Source organism: Urocitellus parryii, chromosome 5, assembly GCF_045843805.1.
Source record: "Urocitellus parryii isolate mUroPar1 chromosome 5, mUroPar1.hap1, whole genome shotgun sequence".
In the NCBI taxonomy this organism is placed as follows: domain Eukaryota; kingdom Metazoa; phylum Chordata; class Mammalia; order Rodentia; family Sciuridae; genus Urocitellus; species Urocitellus parryii.
In genome coordinates, this window is record NC_135535.1 from 143705859 (window position 1) to 143723487 (window position 17629).

The 17629-nt window shown below is 31.0% G+C and overlaps 1 protein-coding gene across 17 annotated transcripts in view; it reads right to left on the reverse strand.

Annotated features, from left to right (window-relative positions):
- Pcdh15 (protocadherin related 15) overlaps nt 1-17629 on the reverse strand; it is a 716528-nt gene that overhangs the window by 414012 nt on the left and 284887 nt on the right. The gene's annotated exons all lie outside the window — the stretch shown is intronic.

Sequence of the window (17629 nt, forward strand, 5' to 3'; positions counted from 1 at the left end):
AAGAAGAAGCTATGAATTTCTTCTGGGCTTCTAATATTGGTTGTATAAGAAACAATTTTATGACAGGAGTTGGAGACAGTCACATCTTTTTATCTATTTTTTTAATTAAAAGAATAACAGTAAAACAATGTATTTTTGGCATGTAAAACCATGTAAGGCATTTGGCCTATTAATGTGGAGATCCTAGACTCTCCACAGAACATCACTGTTATTTTCTCTTACAAATTGTCTTTATACAAATTGTCTTTGTACAATATATTTTTGTCAATTCTCCTTTCCCATTCCTCATGTTTTAGCTCATTAATTACTCGTTAAGTATGTTTTAACTTAGTTTGATATCACTTACTACAATACCATTCCTAATATAGCCTTTGCCACTGAGTAAAATTATAGTGACCTTTTTTTTTGTTTGTTTGTTTATGCATTTTACACTTCTGTATACATTATGCTGTCCCAGTTGATGAACACATTTTAGCAATAAACATAAGCTCTGTACTTCTACAGCGCAGAGACCTAAATTTTTTAGGTTTGTTGTGTTAATTATTGAATGGGATTCCCTCATGGAAAAATACTTTAAGAAGGAAAAAAGAGATCATCTAATTTACTAACATTTTTTAGGGGTTATAAATTCAAATGTCTACAGAGATCAATCAGGGGATGAAAATGTGGAAAGAAAGTCTGATGGGAAAAGTGAACAAATTCCCTGTCTAATTTGATAGCTGCTACTCAGCCCTACAAAATTCTTACCATAATGGAATATGGAGCTAAAATTACTAGGTCATCTAAAATTCTAATTTTATAGGAAAATTATTGATTCTCAAGTTGGCGCTAGATTTTATAAAATTAAACTATGAATGGACCAAACACATTTTTATTGGTCTAATAACTACACTAGTCTGTAAATTTTTATTTATAAAAACAACATAACTATGATTAAAGAACTAAACCATAACTATAAGGAAATAGGATATTTATAATGTTATTCTAAGTTAACTAAATGGCTTCCAAATTGTCATTTTTATTTATTTTTAAATGCATAAAATGTCAGAAAAGATACCATTCTCTTTTATAAAAAAATTACTCATTCTTATGTAGCTATGCTTTTAGGATTTTTTGCTTCTATTTATTTGACAAATGAAAATTCTGTGAGTATGTATACACACACACACATACACACATATATATGCATATATACGTACTTATGTACAACATATTTTAAAATGTGTATGCATTGTGTATTGTTTAAACAACGCTAATTAACATATCTATACTTCAAATACTTTTCATCATTTTGTGGTGACAACAATTAAAACCTGTTGATCAGCAATTTTTAAAAATCTATTAAACTGTAGTCAGTCACTATGTTGTACAGCAGACCTCTTAAACTTATTTCTTCTCCTTACTTAACTGGAATTTTGTATCATAGTCATCATTATACTCAATGTCTATGAATTCAATTTTTTAGATTCCACACATGAGTGCTATTTCTCTTTCCATGCCTGAATTATTTCACATCACATAATATCTCCCAGGTTCATCCAGATTTTTAAAATTATGAAAATTAAAATGATTGCTACCAGATGTTTAATAAAATATTAAATCAAAGATTTTGTTGCCAAAGCAAAAAAACAACATCATGAGGTTGAACTAAATAAAAACAAATCAAAAAATGCTAAATCAAAGAACAAATAAAATAAGAAACCAAAAAATTGAACAATATTGTGTCTGGAAATTCTGAAAACAAGTGTGCCTATATCCTTCAATCTACTTACTGAGCCTTCAGGTACCATTAGACCACTTTCACATTAGAGCCAGATTCTGGAGTCAAACACTCAGTGATACAGTGGGTATCATAGGGAAGGAACAGGAGATCCTGGAGGAACTCAAGTCACATTCAAGAATATTAAAGGTCCTGGGTCCACAGGTGGACTGGAGTCAGGGAAGCAACTGCTTTTCAACAAAAAGTGAGCAAAAGGGTTCCAAAGTCAACAGAGGTCATTTTCCCAATTTAATAAATTCTGCTAGCCTGTTTAGTATTACCTTAAATGACAATTTGCTATAAGATTGATATTTTTTATATCTACTCACTATTACTAAAATCACTTTTTTTCCTGTTTTTCTTACTTTAAACAATATTTATGATTAGGAAAAAAAAAAGATTTCAGTGGAAAGCTTTCAGGGCATCTCTGCCAGGCAGATGACCAGTTTCTCTGTTCCTTAATGTTTTGGTAAGTCTCAGGTTTAAATTATATTTTCTGAAATGCCTTCTCTGTGAGGAATGATGATCAGCTTGCCTGATTCTGTTACTTATTTAGTTGATGTGTTTTGCCACAAATAATTGTATACAGCTATACAGCTATTGGAAGTACATAAACTTCACTGATGAATTCAAAAACAAAAATTTTAAAAAATCAAAATGAAAAATTATGTCCTTTAAGAAGAAGCCAGTAATAAGATTTTTTACCATGAAGAAATGATAAATATTTGAGGAGATGTTTAGCCTTACTTAAATATTATGCCATGTAAACATATATCTAAACATCACATAATTTTCCATAAATATGTACAATTTTATGTTTTATATATTATTTTAAAATGTTTAATTTTAAAAAATTGTTTATATTTCTAGATTTGATGAGAGATTTAGTTTTGATTTACAATACTGAATTGATATATTTTGTCTCAAAATTAAACAATTTCTCTTTTTTATAAAAAAGTAAGAGAAGTTAGAATGCAAACATGCAAGATGGTGACAATTTCTGAGTTTACTTTTCAGGTATTTTGTGAAGAACAGTTCCTTAATACAACTCAAAAATTATGAGAATATTCCAAAAGAGAGTACTTCAATCTTACACATAAAAATTCCTCACAGAATTATTGTATTCATTGTTTGATATGAATCCAGGTTATTTGTTATCTTATTAGATGTAGTGGTTAAGTTACATAACATCAACACAAACATTGAATTAGTGAGTACTAAACCTAGGATCCTTGAGAAATATAGAAATAGATTCTGTAAATGTCTAGTTTGAAAATTTTTGTCAACTGATCAATGCATAACCTTGTTTTTTTAAAAGACATTCAATACATATTTTGGATTCATTAACTTCCATCTCTGAGCTATCAGCACTATAATTCATGCCTGAATGAAGCTTATCTAACCCATGTATTTTCTGCTTGAAGCCTATTACAGTCTTGTGTTAGGAACACTTGACAACCCATCAGCAGTACTTTAAGGGGCCATTTCAAACAACACGATCATGACCACTACCACCAACAGCAACAATAAAGACCACAAAAATGTAGAAAGATGGCACTACTAAATTACAAATAGTATAACTTCATGAAGCATGAAATTTGAAGAGATGGCAGAACATAGATTTATTTCACTTTAAGTAGAAATGTGTGCAATTGTTGAGAAAATTCTCACCAGTCTGTGCATATCTGTAAATGACTGCAAAAGTTTGGCAAGAATTGATTTTGTAGTTACAAATAAATTTTTGTTAGTAGGACAATTTGCATATAAGGAGTCTGAACAATGAGAATTGGCTATATGTAATAGACAAAACTAGGTTTTTATTTGAATTCTGGCTAAAAAATGCAATAAACTAGAAATTATCAGACTTAAGTTTGACTTTTGTCCTGTCTGTGCTTAGCTATAACGCCTGTTTTCAATTTTTTTACATTGATAGATAAAATTGTATGTATTTATCATGTAAAATATAATATTTTGGGGCAGTTCAACATTTTGCAAGGATTAAATCTATCTAATAACAAATGTAATAACTTACATGCTTATAATTTTGTAGCAAAACATTAAATAACTATATTCTTTGAATTTTTCAACAACACAACATACTCTCACTAACTATGGTTCCAAACTTTATAATAGATGGGTCCCTTAAACATATTCCTCCCATCTAAATGTAAATACAGGGGGAATCTCTAAGAAATCAGTCTTGGCAATGAGTTTTTGGATATGATCCATGAGTGTTAGCAACTTAAAGAAAATATACAGATGGGATTAGAATATACTAAAATGTTTCTGTACAATAAAAAAACTGAGTAATGAAACAAGTTACAGAATGTGGAAGGATCTGTAAATAAATATACTCACAGTACAATAGATCTTGCCCAGAAACAATCCCACAGATAGAATCACCTGATTCAGAAAACAACAATTCAGTGTAATAGGAATCTAATGGTTATTTGACTAAATGATGCTGGGCTAATTACATATCCCTAAGGGAATTAAAAAAAAAACACCTCATTGTTGATTTCTACTTTACAGCATAAATAAAACTAAATTTCAGTAGACTGTAGATAAAAATGGAAATTACAAAATATTTTTTCAAGAAGAGTCATTAGATAATATCTTTACAACATTACAAACATTATAATCAGCTGGGAGATTCATTCAATAGGACATACAGAGCATAAACCATGAAAATGAGATGGACTACATTAAAAATAAAATATTGCAAAAATGCTAGATACAAAATCAGTAGAGATAGTTAGAGAAGATATGTTCGCCAATAAATTTTGTCCAGAATATATAAAGAATTCCTATAATGCAATTAGTAAAATACCAGATCCTTGAAAAATAAATTTGTTGAAAACCATATAGCTTAATGGTCAATGAACATGTAAGAAATGTACCTTTTCTCCTTTTTCTCTTTCCTTTTTTTTATAATGGGGATTGAACCCAAGGATGCTTAACCACTGAGTCACATTCCAAGTCCTTTTTTATATTTTATTTATAGACAGGGTCTCACTAAGTTGTTGAGACTGGCTTTGAACTTGCAATCCTCCTGCCTCAGCCTCCTGAGCCACTGGAATTTCAAGAATGGACCATGGCACCCAGCCAAGAAATGCTACTTTTTAATAAACATTAGAAAATTCTAATTAAAATCCAATAGAATATTTCTATGTCTCCATTAGACTAACTAAAAACTAATTATAAGGAAAACCCTATGGTAGAACAAATGTAACTCTGTTATACTACAAGCATGAATCAATTTACCTAGCTACTTTAGAAAAGTCTTTGGTGATATCTACTATTCTAAAAGGACACATATCTTTTGAATTAAAATTTTCTCTTAAAATTATTTTTGTATTCATCAAACAAGAATATGTACATGTGAACTGAAAAGTTCTATAGAAGATTATACCTAGACATATGTTCTTAATATCCCAAATATACAAATAACTGAAATGTTTATCAACAATTGAGTAGCTCTATACAAGGTGAAGATTATTTATACTATTGATCATTATATTGCTACAGTATCAGTGTATAGTCATGAACATAATGATGAAAAATAATACTGACATAAAAAGAATTCATGCTGCATGATTGCATTTATACTAGTGTTCACAACTAGCAAAACTAATAATAGGGTGAGACATGAGGCTGTCCTTTGTAAGGGTTCAGTGACTGTAGAAGGTATCCTTCCTAAGATCTGACAGTAGCTACATTTGTGAGTAGATTTGTGGTAATACTTAGGAGTTTACTTTGGAGAATTCACTGAGGTAAATAATTATGATGTCTTTAATTTTTGCTACTATGCTATATTTCCACTAGTCTTTAATTGAAAGACTTAATATGAGTACTTATAATTTGAATATAAATACTGAAATGTTTTTACATGAAATGATATGTCTAAGGTTTGCTTCAAAATCTTACTGGGTAGGGGTTATGAATAAAACAAGTTTGTCCAGAGCTGATAATTCTTGAAGCTGAATAATGAGCATTAACCTTTGTGTATGCTTAAAATTTTCTTTAACAAAAAGTTAAGCAAACAACAAAATACTGTAGTCAACATTTTTTTTTGTTTGTTTTTCTAGTACATGTTTCCTCTTCCTTTGTTTGTACGACCCAATTTTGTTCTCGATTTTCTAATGTCCATGTGGGAAAATTAAAAATAAAATATAGGTAAATGATCTAGCACAATATATGCCATAGTGCATTCTAAATGTGTTGTATACCTGATATAGTTTTAGTGTTGAAATTTCTATTCCTCTTATCTATCAAAATGAATTTTTTTCTAGTCTGTCTTAAATTTTTAAGCAAAATTTTGGACATAAAAATAGTGATTTTTAAGGAACTTTAAAAAATGCATTTGATTCAACCAGACATAGCAAGAAATATAGAAAATATTTTTGAAATGACAAATATGCTATTTATTTATTTATTTATTTATTTTAAAGAGAGAGTGAGAGAGGGGAGAGAGAGAGAGAATTTTTAATATTTATTTTTTAGTTCTCGGCGGACACAACATCATTGTTGGTATGTGGTGCTGAGGATCGAACCCGGGCCGCACGCATGCCAGGCGAGCACGCTACCGCTGAGCCACATCTCCAGCCCCACAAATATGCTATTTAATCACGAAGGTACAACATCCCTGAACTTCCCACTTATTATGAAACAAATGCAAAAAATAAAAATAAAAACCAAGAACATTATATATATATATATATATATATATACATATATATATATATATATATATATATATATATATATCTCCTTATGAATTTCTTTGAAAACCACAAAATGTAGAAAAAATTCCAAGGAATAGTATGCCAGTATAAAATAAACATGAAATTGGTATCACAGTAGGGCATTGTTTATAAGAGCATTCCCTTTAACACAAAGAGTTTTCATTACAGCAACTAGTAAAGAAAAATGAAATTAGGTGAGATGGTATAGACTAGTAGTTAAATATGGAATGTTCTTACTAATAAAGTCATATTAAGTATTTTTCTTTGCCATATTTTCTTCACACTAAACTTCTGAAAGAAGGCAATTGACTAGCAATAATTGAAAGGAGTTCTCTCTATCAATGTGTTATTCATATCTTTCAGATCTACTTTCTACTGTAAGAAAACTGCACAACAAGACCTACCCCATGTCTAATAGGTAACATCTCCTAAGTGCTATATCTCAAAACTGCTAACTAACATGACAGCAAAAAAAAAATACATTAAAAGAAGTGACAGAAAGCACATAGCTAAATGGACATACACCAGGACAATTTTTACATAACTAACAAAGTATTAAATAAAGAAAAATAAAAAAGAATCTGTCCACAGAGACTGCTATCTGTACACCACAACTCTTTAACTTTAGACAATATTTTATTTTTTCTTTTATCTCTCTTAGCAATTAACATAGAAACTGGCTTAACAATAGAAACTCAATTTTTTTTCACACTTGTATGTCGTATTTCATTTTTGAGACTGAAAATTATCATCATTTCTTCACATTTTAATACAATAAACCCATCATAAGGTCATGATATCAGAACATTGTTTCATATCCCCTGTTTGGCTTTTCTCAGCACCTTGATAAACCTCTTTTTAAAAGAAACTCCTACCCATTCATTAAGTTTTAGTCTGCAATAGGCTGAGCTGGGGTCTGGCAGCTCAGTTCCAACAAAATTTATGCTTATTTCCCTGTTTCCACGGAGAAAATCCTGCAGAGCCCACTATGAAGATAGTTTTTCCTGTGTTCTTGCTACTTTTCTTTGAAGAAAATGTGTAGAATTTTAGTAAATAAAATATAAGAGGATATAGTAGCAAGCACATTCAAATAGAACAACTTTGTATTTAGCAAATAAATGTTATATTGCTCAGTTTAAATAAAATATTAAGAATAAATGATAGAAAACACTTTAAAAATCATCATACTGTGTTAAAAGTATATACGTGCTGATTCAATAATGTCTGTGTCATCAAGACCACTGTATAGGTGGGTAGTAATGATCTTCTGACATTTCTATCTGTTGTAGAATTTCTGGTAGTAAATCTGCAAAGTTGATCTTCTTACATATGCTTGCTATAATATTTGAAGAGTGTTTTTATGTAATAAGGTAATTTAAATAATATCATTTCAACTAGAAAAAAATTCATAAAAAATAACATTATCTAGTTTTGGAAACTTACTTAAGAAAAAGCTATCCTGAAAGGATTATTTAAAATGCAATTGATGAGATGCTAGTTACTAATATGTTTCTTCAAGAATCCAAGTGTTCTCGTCCTCTTCCCTTCCACACAAAAAGAGAGAGAACATCTGAAGGGTCATGGGTATTTAAATAAACTGAAATAGAACTAAGCATTATATGATGTTTATCATATAATAATGATTTAATGACAGATTGTTATCAAGACAGCAGGTACTATATTTTTACTGATAGACATTATCAAATGAGAGTGATACCTTAAGTGAAACAAGATTATTTGTCAAATGCTCATTAGTTTTTCAATTTTCAATATTATTTATATAATTTATAGTATTACATAGCCATTTCATGCCAATCTCTCAAGAAAATCCAACAGATGATGATATGTACTTCCAGAAAATTGACCCATTTTTCAAATGATTAGACATTGTTTTCTTTTCTCCTCTCCACATACCTTTAGGGTCTTCTCAATTACATTGCATGGTATGATGATCATTACCATAATAATTATCTTTTCAAGTCTGAAAAGACTCATCCTCAACTATACTTCACACCTTGACTTCACCCTCCAATAAAATAACTTTATGAATTCTTACTTACAAATCATCCCTGACTTAAAAATATGCATCAGAAACATTGACAAATTTGAAATCCAGGGAATTTCTACCACTGAAATTCAGAATTGAATTTTTAAACGGGCAGTAATTAGCAGGAAATGACTGAACTTTAATTTTTCTCACAATAATTAAATTATATCATCTCTGATTCTATGATAATTTATAGGCCAAATCAATGTTTTATGATCATAATGTTGGTTTCACATTAACTCTTCAATACAATGTTTGTTTTACTCAAGCCTTTGTACAAATTAACTCCAATTGAATTTGGTTTTAAATCTTCTAGAATTGATCATTAATAATACTCACCATTGAATTCACATTCAGTAGAAGTTATCTTGTAGTAATTTAATGAAATCAAAATGAAAACAAAAAAAGAGTGGTACTTTAGTCAAGGTAATACTAAGTCATTGAAATAAAATTTACGTAAAATGAAACATATTTTATATATTCAGATTGTTTAAGGTGGTCTTTACATTACACACACCCATGTAAAAACCACCTTAAACAAAATGAATAATATTTCTCTCACTCCATAAAGTTCCCTCTGTCTTTCAGAGACAATCATCCTAGATACAACCACTTTTTTTTCCAATGTATCTATTTTTTCCTGTACTTGGTCTGCCATAATTTGTACTATTTTGTATCTAGCTTTATTTTCTTGCTTTGTTTATATTTTTAAATTTTCATTTGCAATTATTTATTGAAAATATCAACATATTATCTATTTTTATTCAGATAATATTTGTATATATCTATTCTGTAGAGTATGATAATTTGATACAATGCAAAATGATTGAGTCAGTATAATGGTACTTTCATTTCCTCAAAAGTTAATCATTTCTATGTGTTGGGAGCTTTAATATTCTTCTACTTATTTTGAAATATATAATATATTAATAAAAGCAATACTTACCCTGGTTACCCTACTGCACTTAGAGACCAGAATGGACTCATTTCCAGCAGTTTTTTTTTTTTTGGAGCCTGTTCTTTAACTTTTATCCATCACCCCTCCCTCTGCCTTTCCATATCTCTCCTGTGTGAGGACCCCTTTTTAATTTGTGAAAATTTTGAGTAAGAATATTCTATTTTACTTTTCATTTCTGGTTTCTTTGCAGTTTCAATTTCTTCCCTGTTTTTTAATTTCCTTTACAACAAGGTCAATCATTATTGGTATATAAAATACTGCTAATTTTTGTATGTTGATTTTTTAGCAACTCAACTGAATTCATCAGTTCTAATAGCAGATATGTCCTATTTCTTCTTCCTTGAGATGCTTTTCTAAGCTGTAAATTAAATACCAAAACTGTCCATTCAAGGAAATTCTGTGAATGGGAAATGCCCTTAAGTTCCAGTAAATTCCATGGGCTATGTTTCTAAAAAGTGTATATAATTTATGTGGAAAATTACTAATTCTACCCTTAATTTATAAATGTCTAAGAATTATAAATACTGGATATTTAATGAAAACATTTGCAAAACATATAAAAATACTTAAAATCTTGTCTGAAATCACATTGTTATGCTCCCTTTTCTGCCAGAATGACTTTGATAAGAACAAATGTTCAAAAATACATAATAAATGGAAGATGACACAATATTGATGAAATGTGAAACAAAGACACCAAACTGAGAGAACTAGGTAGGAAAAGTAAAAAAAAAAAAAAAGATACATAAGAGAGAATAAAATTTCATCATTGTGAGAAAAAGCTGGACTCTCAATCTTGAATTTGCTATGTGGGGACTATTTGTTTTTCAGATACATAACTGTTTTTAAAGAATATTTCCAAGGCTGGGGTAACCTGCAAGAAAAGTTGGTCAGTTCCTATACTAAGTACCTTAAAAGCATTATCTCTTATCATCCTTAATATAAGTTTATATCATTTGTTATTATTATATTAACTTTAGTTAAGAAATAATGAGCTATGACAGCTTAGGCCTAATCTCATAAGTCTAATGATTAGTGAGTAGGTCTATGGCACAGATTATCTGATATCAAAGGATTCCTTCTTAAACACTGTGAAATATATTATTGAAAACTCACAATAATTAAATTATAGCATCTCTTAATCTATGATAATTTATGGGCCAAATTAATTAATAAAATTTTTAAGATAAGGGGAAGGAAAGAAGAAACAAAATTTGCATATAACAGCATATGTTTTACAGCTAATCTGAATTGATGCAATTTGGAATATATTCTATCAAAGATAAACTATTATCCAGAAAGAATGGTGCATGCTTTTAACCACAGGGTTTAGGAAACTGAAGTAGAAAGCTTACAAGTTTGAGGGCAGCCTTGGCAACTTAGTGAGGTCCTAAGTAACATATCAAGAATCTGTCTCAAAATTAAAAAGAAATTTAAAAAGGGGACTGGGGATGTGGCTTAGTGGTTAAGTGCCTCTGGGTTTAATACCCAGCATCATAAGTAAGTAAATAAATAAATAAACAAATTTATTGGCCTAAGGGATTAATACTTTTGAGATAGTTTAGAGAAAGAGAACCTCAACTACTATCAACATTTTAGAAATATAATTTGAAATAATTATCACTACTGAAAACAACTTGTTTCTCAAAAAGTAAATTATTTCATAAATTCTAAATTCACTCTGATTTCATTATTTTAATATTTCTATTAATAGTCACATATTTACTGGTAGAACATTGCATAAAGCCTGAAAATGTATTAAATCAATGAATACAGCAGAAGCAAAAATAAAGAACGCATGTACAATCACTATGATTTATATTTTCTTCAGTTACTTTTTAATAAATTAATATTTTGTAAATCCTTAATAAAAATAATAGTCATGAGTTTGATGAGAAACAAGATATTTATAGATCCTTAAAATGTTTTCCCACAGAATAGCTTCAACACTCATTAATTATTAAGTACAATTTTTAGTAATGTTAGTGGTGGATCAATTTGGAGAACACCATCCTATCAAAATGATAAAGGCTATATTTACTAACTGTTATGCTTTGGATGTGAGGTGTCCTTCAAAAGCTCACATGTGAGACAATGCAAGAAGATTCCGAGGAGAAATGATTAGGTGATTAATTCCTGATGGGATTAATTGAGTGGTAACTGGACATAGGTGGGGTGTGACTAGAGGATTGTGGTTCACTGGGTGGGTGGCTGTGGGATATACATTTCACATCATCTTTCTGATCTTCATGTGAACTGTTTTCCTCTGCCTTAGTCTTCTGCCATGATGTCCTGCCGCAACCTGAGGAATGGAGTCAGCCTTCTCTGGATTAAGACATCACATCTGAAACTGTGAGACTGTGAGCTCCTAAAGAAATCTTTTCTTCCACTACATTTGTTCTGGTTGGATCTTTTAGTCACAGTGTCACAAGCTGACTAAAACACTAACAATGGAACAAATTGGCATTGTGTCTTGTGTGTTACATATAGTGAAGATTGGTCATGGCATCACTTTTTGTAGCAACAGGTGAACCCACAGTTAGATATAGTCCATAATCTTTCCTTTCCCTAAAAAAATTTAAGGTCATGAAAGCCAAGAAAATACTGAGGAACAGCTAAGATTGATACTAGAACTACTAAAATTGAATTTAGAAAGTCATGACAACTAAATGTAACCTGTGATCCCAAATTGAATCTTTGACCTACATATGATATTATCTGAAAATTCAGCACATTTGAATGGCATCTGTAGGTAGTAATATTGTATTAATTAATGTAATTTACTGATTGCATACAATGGATATGTAGAAGAGTGCTCTCATTTTTAGTAAATACATACTAAAGTGCTAAGACTACAAGGGGTTTCAATTATTCAATTCACAGCTCATTGGTAAAAGAATAAGTAATTATGTATTTATACTAAATATTTATTATAAATGTTCATACACTTAGGCAATAAAAAGTACAAAATATGTATATGTTATATATTTAATATATATATACACATTTACATGTATATTAGAAGGAAAGCTTATCTGACCAATATGCCTCAAAACTGTCAAAATCATTAAAAACAAACAAAATAAAGACTATTATGATCTAGAACATTAAAAGAAAGAAACAAACAAACAAACAAACAAACATGGTGATTAAATGTAATATGGCATTCCAGATGGGATCCTAGAAAAATAAAAGTATGTAAGTTAAAAATTAAGGAAATCTGAATGAACTATGGATTTAAGTTAATCAGAATGCATAAATTTTGCTTTATTTAAAAACGAACCACACAAATATGTTAACAATGGGGAAACTTGATGGGGAATAGAGGATAACGCTATCATTCTTTAAAAATATTGCTTAGCTATAAATACTTCTGATATTATTCAAATATATTATTGAAAATATAATAGTAAAGAAACCATTTTCATTAAAATTTTTATTATTACAAAGTTCAGGGCTTTAACATATCCTTTATAAAAATGTATATAATATTTTTAATGATCAAAAAGCTTTTATTCTATGAACATTTTATTTCTATGAACCTAATGTTCAGTGAACCAACTCTTCATTAACAAAATTAAAGTATCTTAACAATAAACCTGCTGAAAAATAACTCAGGAAAACAATCCCATTCATAATAGCCTCAAAAAACCAACCAACCAACCAACCCTAGGAATAAACCTAACCAAGAAAGTGAAATCCCTCAATAGTAAAAACTATAGAAATCTGAAAAATGAGGGGCTGGGGATGTGGCTCAAGTGGTAGCACGCTTGCCTAGCATGCATGAGGCACTGGGTTCGATTCTCAGCACCACATAAAAACAAAAAGTAAAGATATTGTGTCCAACTAAAGCTAAAAAATAAATATTTAAAAAAGAATACTGAAGAATGCAATTAAAGATGACCTCAGAAGATGGAAAGAATTTCCATGTTAATGAATAGGCAGATTTAATATTTTTAAAGTGGACATACTACCAAAAACAATATACAGATTCAATGCTAACCCCAACAAAATACCGATGACATTTTTCACAAAACTAGAAAAAATAGTCCTCTAAAATGTATTTGGACTAATATACCCAAAATGTAGCAAACAATTTTAAGTCCAAAAAGCAATGCTAGAAGCAACACAATACCTGACTTCAAACTATACTAAGGAGCTATAGTAACAAATAATGCATGGTACTGGCATAAAAACACATACATAAATAAGTGGCATAGAATAGAAAACACAGAGACAAACCCACACAGATACAGTCATCTGACCTTGGCAAATGTAACAAAAACATACATTGTAGAAAAGATGGCCTTTTAAAAAATTGGTATTAGGACAACTGATTATCCATATGGAGAAAAATGAAACTAGATCCTCATCTCTCACCCTGCACAAAAATTAACTCAAAATCAAAGACCAGAAACTATGCAACTCCTAGAAGAAAACAGAGGGTCAATATTTCACCTTTTAGGCGCAGGCAATAATTTTCTAAACAGAACACCTAAAGCTCAGGAAATAATGCCAAGAGTTCATAAATGGCACAGCAAATGAAACAAGTAGGAATGTGAAGAGAGAACCTACAGAATAAGAGAAAATTGTTGCTTGCTACTCTTTGGATGGAGGGTTAATATCTAGAATATATACAGAGCTAAAAAAACTTTAAACCAAAAATCAAATGACCCAATATTAATGGGAAAATAAGCAGACAACTCTCGAAAGAACAAATACAAATGGCCAACAAAAAATATTCAACATCATTAGCAATTAGGAAAATGAAATAAAAACTACACCAAGATTTCATCTCATACTAGTCAAAATGGCAGTCATAAAGAAAACAAATAATAATAAATGCTGGAGAGGATGTGAAGAAAAAGCAACACTTTTTGTACACTGATGGTAGGACTGTATATTACTACAACTACTATGAAAATCAGTATGGAATCTCCTCAAAAGATTAAGCCTTCATCCACCATATAACTCAACTATAGCATTCTTGGTATGTACTCTTTTTTTTTTTTTTTTTTTTTTTAGTTTGTTTATTTATTTATTTATTTATTTATTTTTTTTAAAGTCATTTTTTTTTTGCTTTTTATAGTAATAATATTTTTTTTTAATTTTTTTTTTTAATTGTTGGTCGTTCAAAACATTACATAGTTCCTCATACATCATATTTCACAGTTTGATTCAAATGAGTTATGAACTCCCAATTTTATCCCGTATACAGATTGCTGCATCACATCAGTTACCCTTCCATTGATTGACATATTGCCTTTCTAGTGTCTGATGTATTCTGCTGTCTATATTATTCTCTACTATCCCCCCTCCCCTCCCCTCCCCTCCCCTTTTCTCTCTCTACCCCTTCTACTGTAAATCACTTCTTCCATGTGAATTATCTTGTCTTACCCCTCCTTTCCTCTTATATGTCATTTTGTATAACCCTGAGGATCGCCTTCCATTTCCATGCGATTCCCCTTCTCGTTTCCTTTCCCTCCCACCTCTCAACCCTGTTAATGAAAATCTTCGTCTCAAGCTCTTCGTCCCTACCCTGTCCTTGTTTCCTCCCCTTATATCAGAGGAGTCATTTGGTATTTGTTTTTTAAAGATTGACTAGCTTCACTTAGCATAATCTGCTCTAATGCCATCCATTTCCCTCCAAATTCTATGATTTTGTCATTTTTAAATGCAGAGTAATACTCCATTGTGTATAAATGCCACATTTTTTTAATCCATTCATCTATTGAAGGGCATCTAGGCTGATTCCACAATCTTGCTATCGTGAATTGTGCTGCTATGAACATCGATGTAGCAGTGTCCCTGTAGCATGCTCTTATTAGGTCTTTAGGGAATAGACCGAGAAGGGGAATAGCTGGGTCAAATGGTGGTTCCATTCCCAGCTTTCCAAGAAATCTCCATACTGCTTTCCAAATTGGCTGCACCAATTTGCAGTCCCACCAGCAATGAACAAGAGTGCCCTTTTCCCCACATCCTCTCCAGCACTTATTGTTGTTTGACTTCCTAATGGCTGCCAATCTTACTGGAGTGAGATGGTATCTTAGGGTAGTTTTGATTTGCATTTCTCTGACTGCTAGCGATGGTGAGCATTTTTTCATGTACTTATTGATTGATTGTATGTCCTCTTCTGAGAAGTGTCTGTTCAGGTCCTTTGCCCATTTATTGATTGGGTTACTTGTTGTCTTATTGTCTAATTTTTTGAGTTCTTTATATATTCTGGTTATTAGGGCTCTATCTGAAGTGTGTGGAGTAAAGATTTGTTCCCAGGATGTAGGCTCCCTGTTTATCTCTCTTATTGTTTCTTTTGCTGAGAAAAAACTTTTTAGTTTGAGTAAGTCCCATTTGTTGATTCTAGTTGTTAACTCTTGCGCTATGGGTGTCCTATTGAAGGCATTCCCTCTAAGATCTGGTACAAGACAGGGATGCCCTCTCTCACCACTTCTGTTCAACATAGTCCTCGAAACACTGGCAAGAGCAATTAGACAGACGAAAGACATTAAAGGGATAAAAATTGGAAAAGAAGAACTTAAATTATCACTATTTGCAGATGATATGATTCTATACCTAGCAGACCCAAAAGGGTCTACAGAGAAGCTATTAGAGCTAATAAATGAATTCAGCAAAGTGGCAGGATATAAAATCAACACGCATAAATCAAAGGCATTCCTGTATATCAGCGACAAATCCTCTGAAACGGAAATGAGGACAACTACTCCATTCACAATATCCCCCCAAAAAATAAAATACTTGGGAATCAACCTAACAAAAGAGGTGAAAGATTTATACAATGAAAATTACAAAACCCTAAAGAAAGACATAGAAGAAGACCTTAGAAGATGGAAAAATATACCCTGCTCATGGATAGGCAGATCCAACATCATCAAAATGGCGATATTACCAAAAGTTCTCTATAAGTTCAATGCAATGCCATTCAAAATCCCAGCTGCATTTCTTGTAGAAATAGATAAAAGAATCATGAAATTCATATGGAATAATAAAAGACCCAGAATAGCAAAAACAATGCTAAGCAGGAAGTGTGAATCAGGCGGTATAGCGATACCAGACTTCAAACTATACTACAGAGCAATAGTAACGAAAACAGCATGGTACTGGTACCAAAACAGGCGGGTGGACCAATGGTATAGAATAGAGGACACAGTAACCAATCCACAAAACTACAACTATCTTATATTTGATAAAGGGGCTAAAAGCATGCAATGGAGGAAGGATAGCATCTTCAACAAATGGTGTTGGGAAAACTGGAAATCCATTTGCATCAAAATGAGTCTGAATCCCTATCTCTCGCCTTGCACAAAAGTTAACTCAAAATGGATCAAGGAGCTTGATATTAAATCAGAGACACGGCATCTGATAGAAGAAAAAGTTGGTTATGATCTACATACTGTACTCTTAAGAATTAAAGTCATCATACTATAGGATACATGAATACTCATATTTATAGGAACACAATTCACAATGGCCATCCTAGATGGCCATCAGTGGATGAATGGATAAAGAAACTGTGGTAAATATACACAATGGAGCTTTATTCAGCCATAAAGTTGGGTTCTGTGTTTTGTCTCCTATGTAAAGCTATGGAAGAAAAAGAAAAACAAAGGTGGTGGTGGAACTCCTAAAAATCAAAGGGAGATCTCTAGAGGGAAGAGGACTAAGGGGTAGGAGGCAGGAAGAGAGGAGTAAATGCTGGGGAGTGATGTTGGCCAAAGTGTGTTGTTATATTGTGTGCTTGTAAATATGTAACAAAAAAATACCATCAATACATACATCTATAATGCAGCAATAAAAATGGGGGGGAAATTAAGGTATCTTAAATAGAGAAAGCAAAAGAGAAAGATTCTTATGCAGTTTTGTGTTTTAATTTGACTGAAATTCAACTTTTAGTTCCTACAGATTGATAAGATCATTAAAATATTTTAACCATTATTTTAAAATTTAAAAATAAATCTAAAAGATTTTAGAGCCCAGTAGTTTTTTGAATTAAGCACAGTATAATAAGATACTTTTGCAGGACATGTTTAGAACATGTCAGGAGAAATAAGCATAATAGCATTTAAAGCAGAGTAAAATTAAATTCCTAATTACATCAGCACATG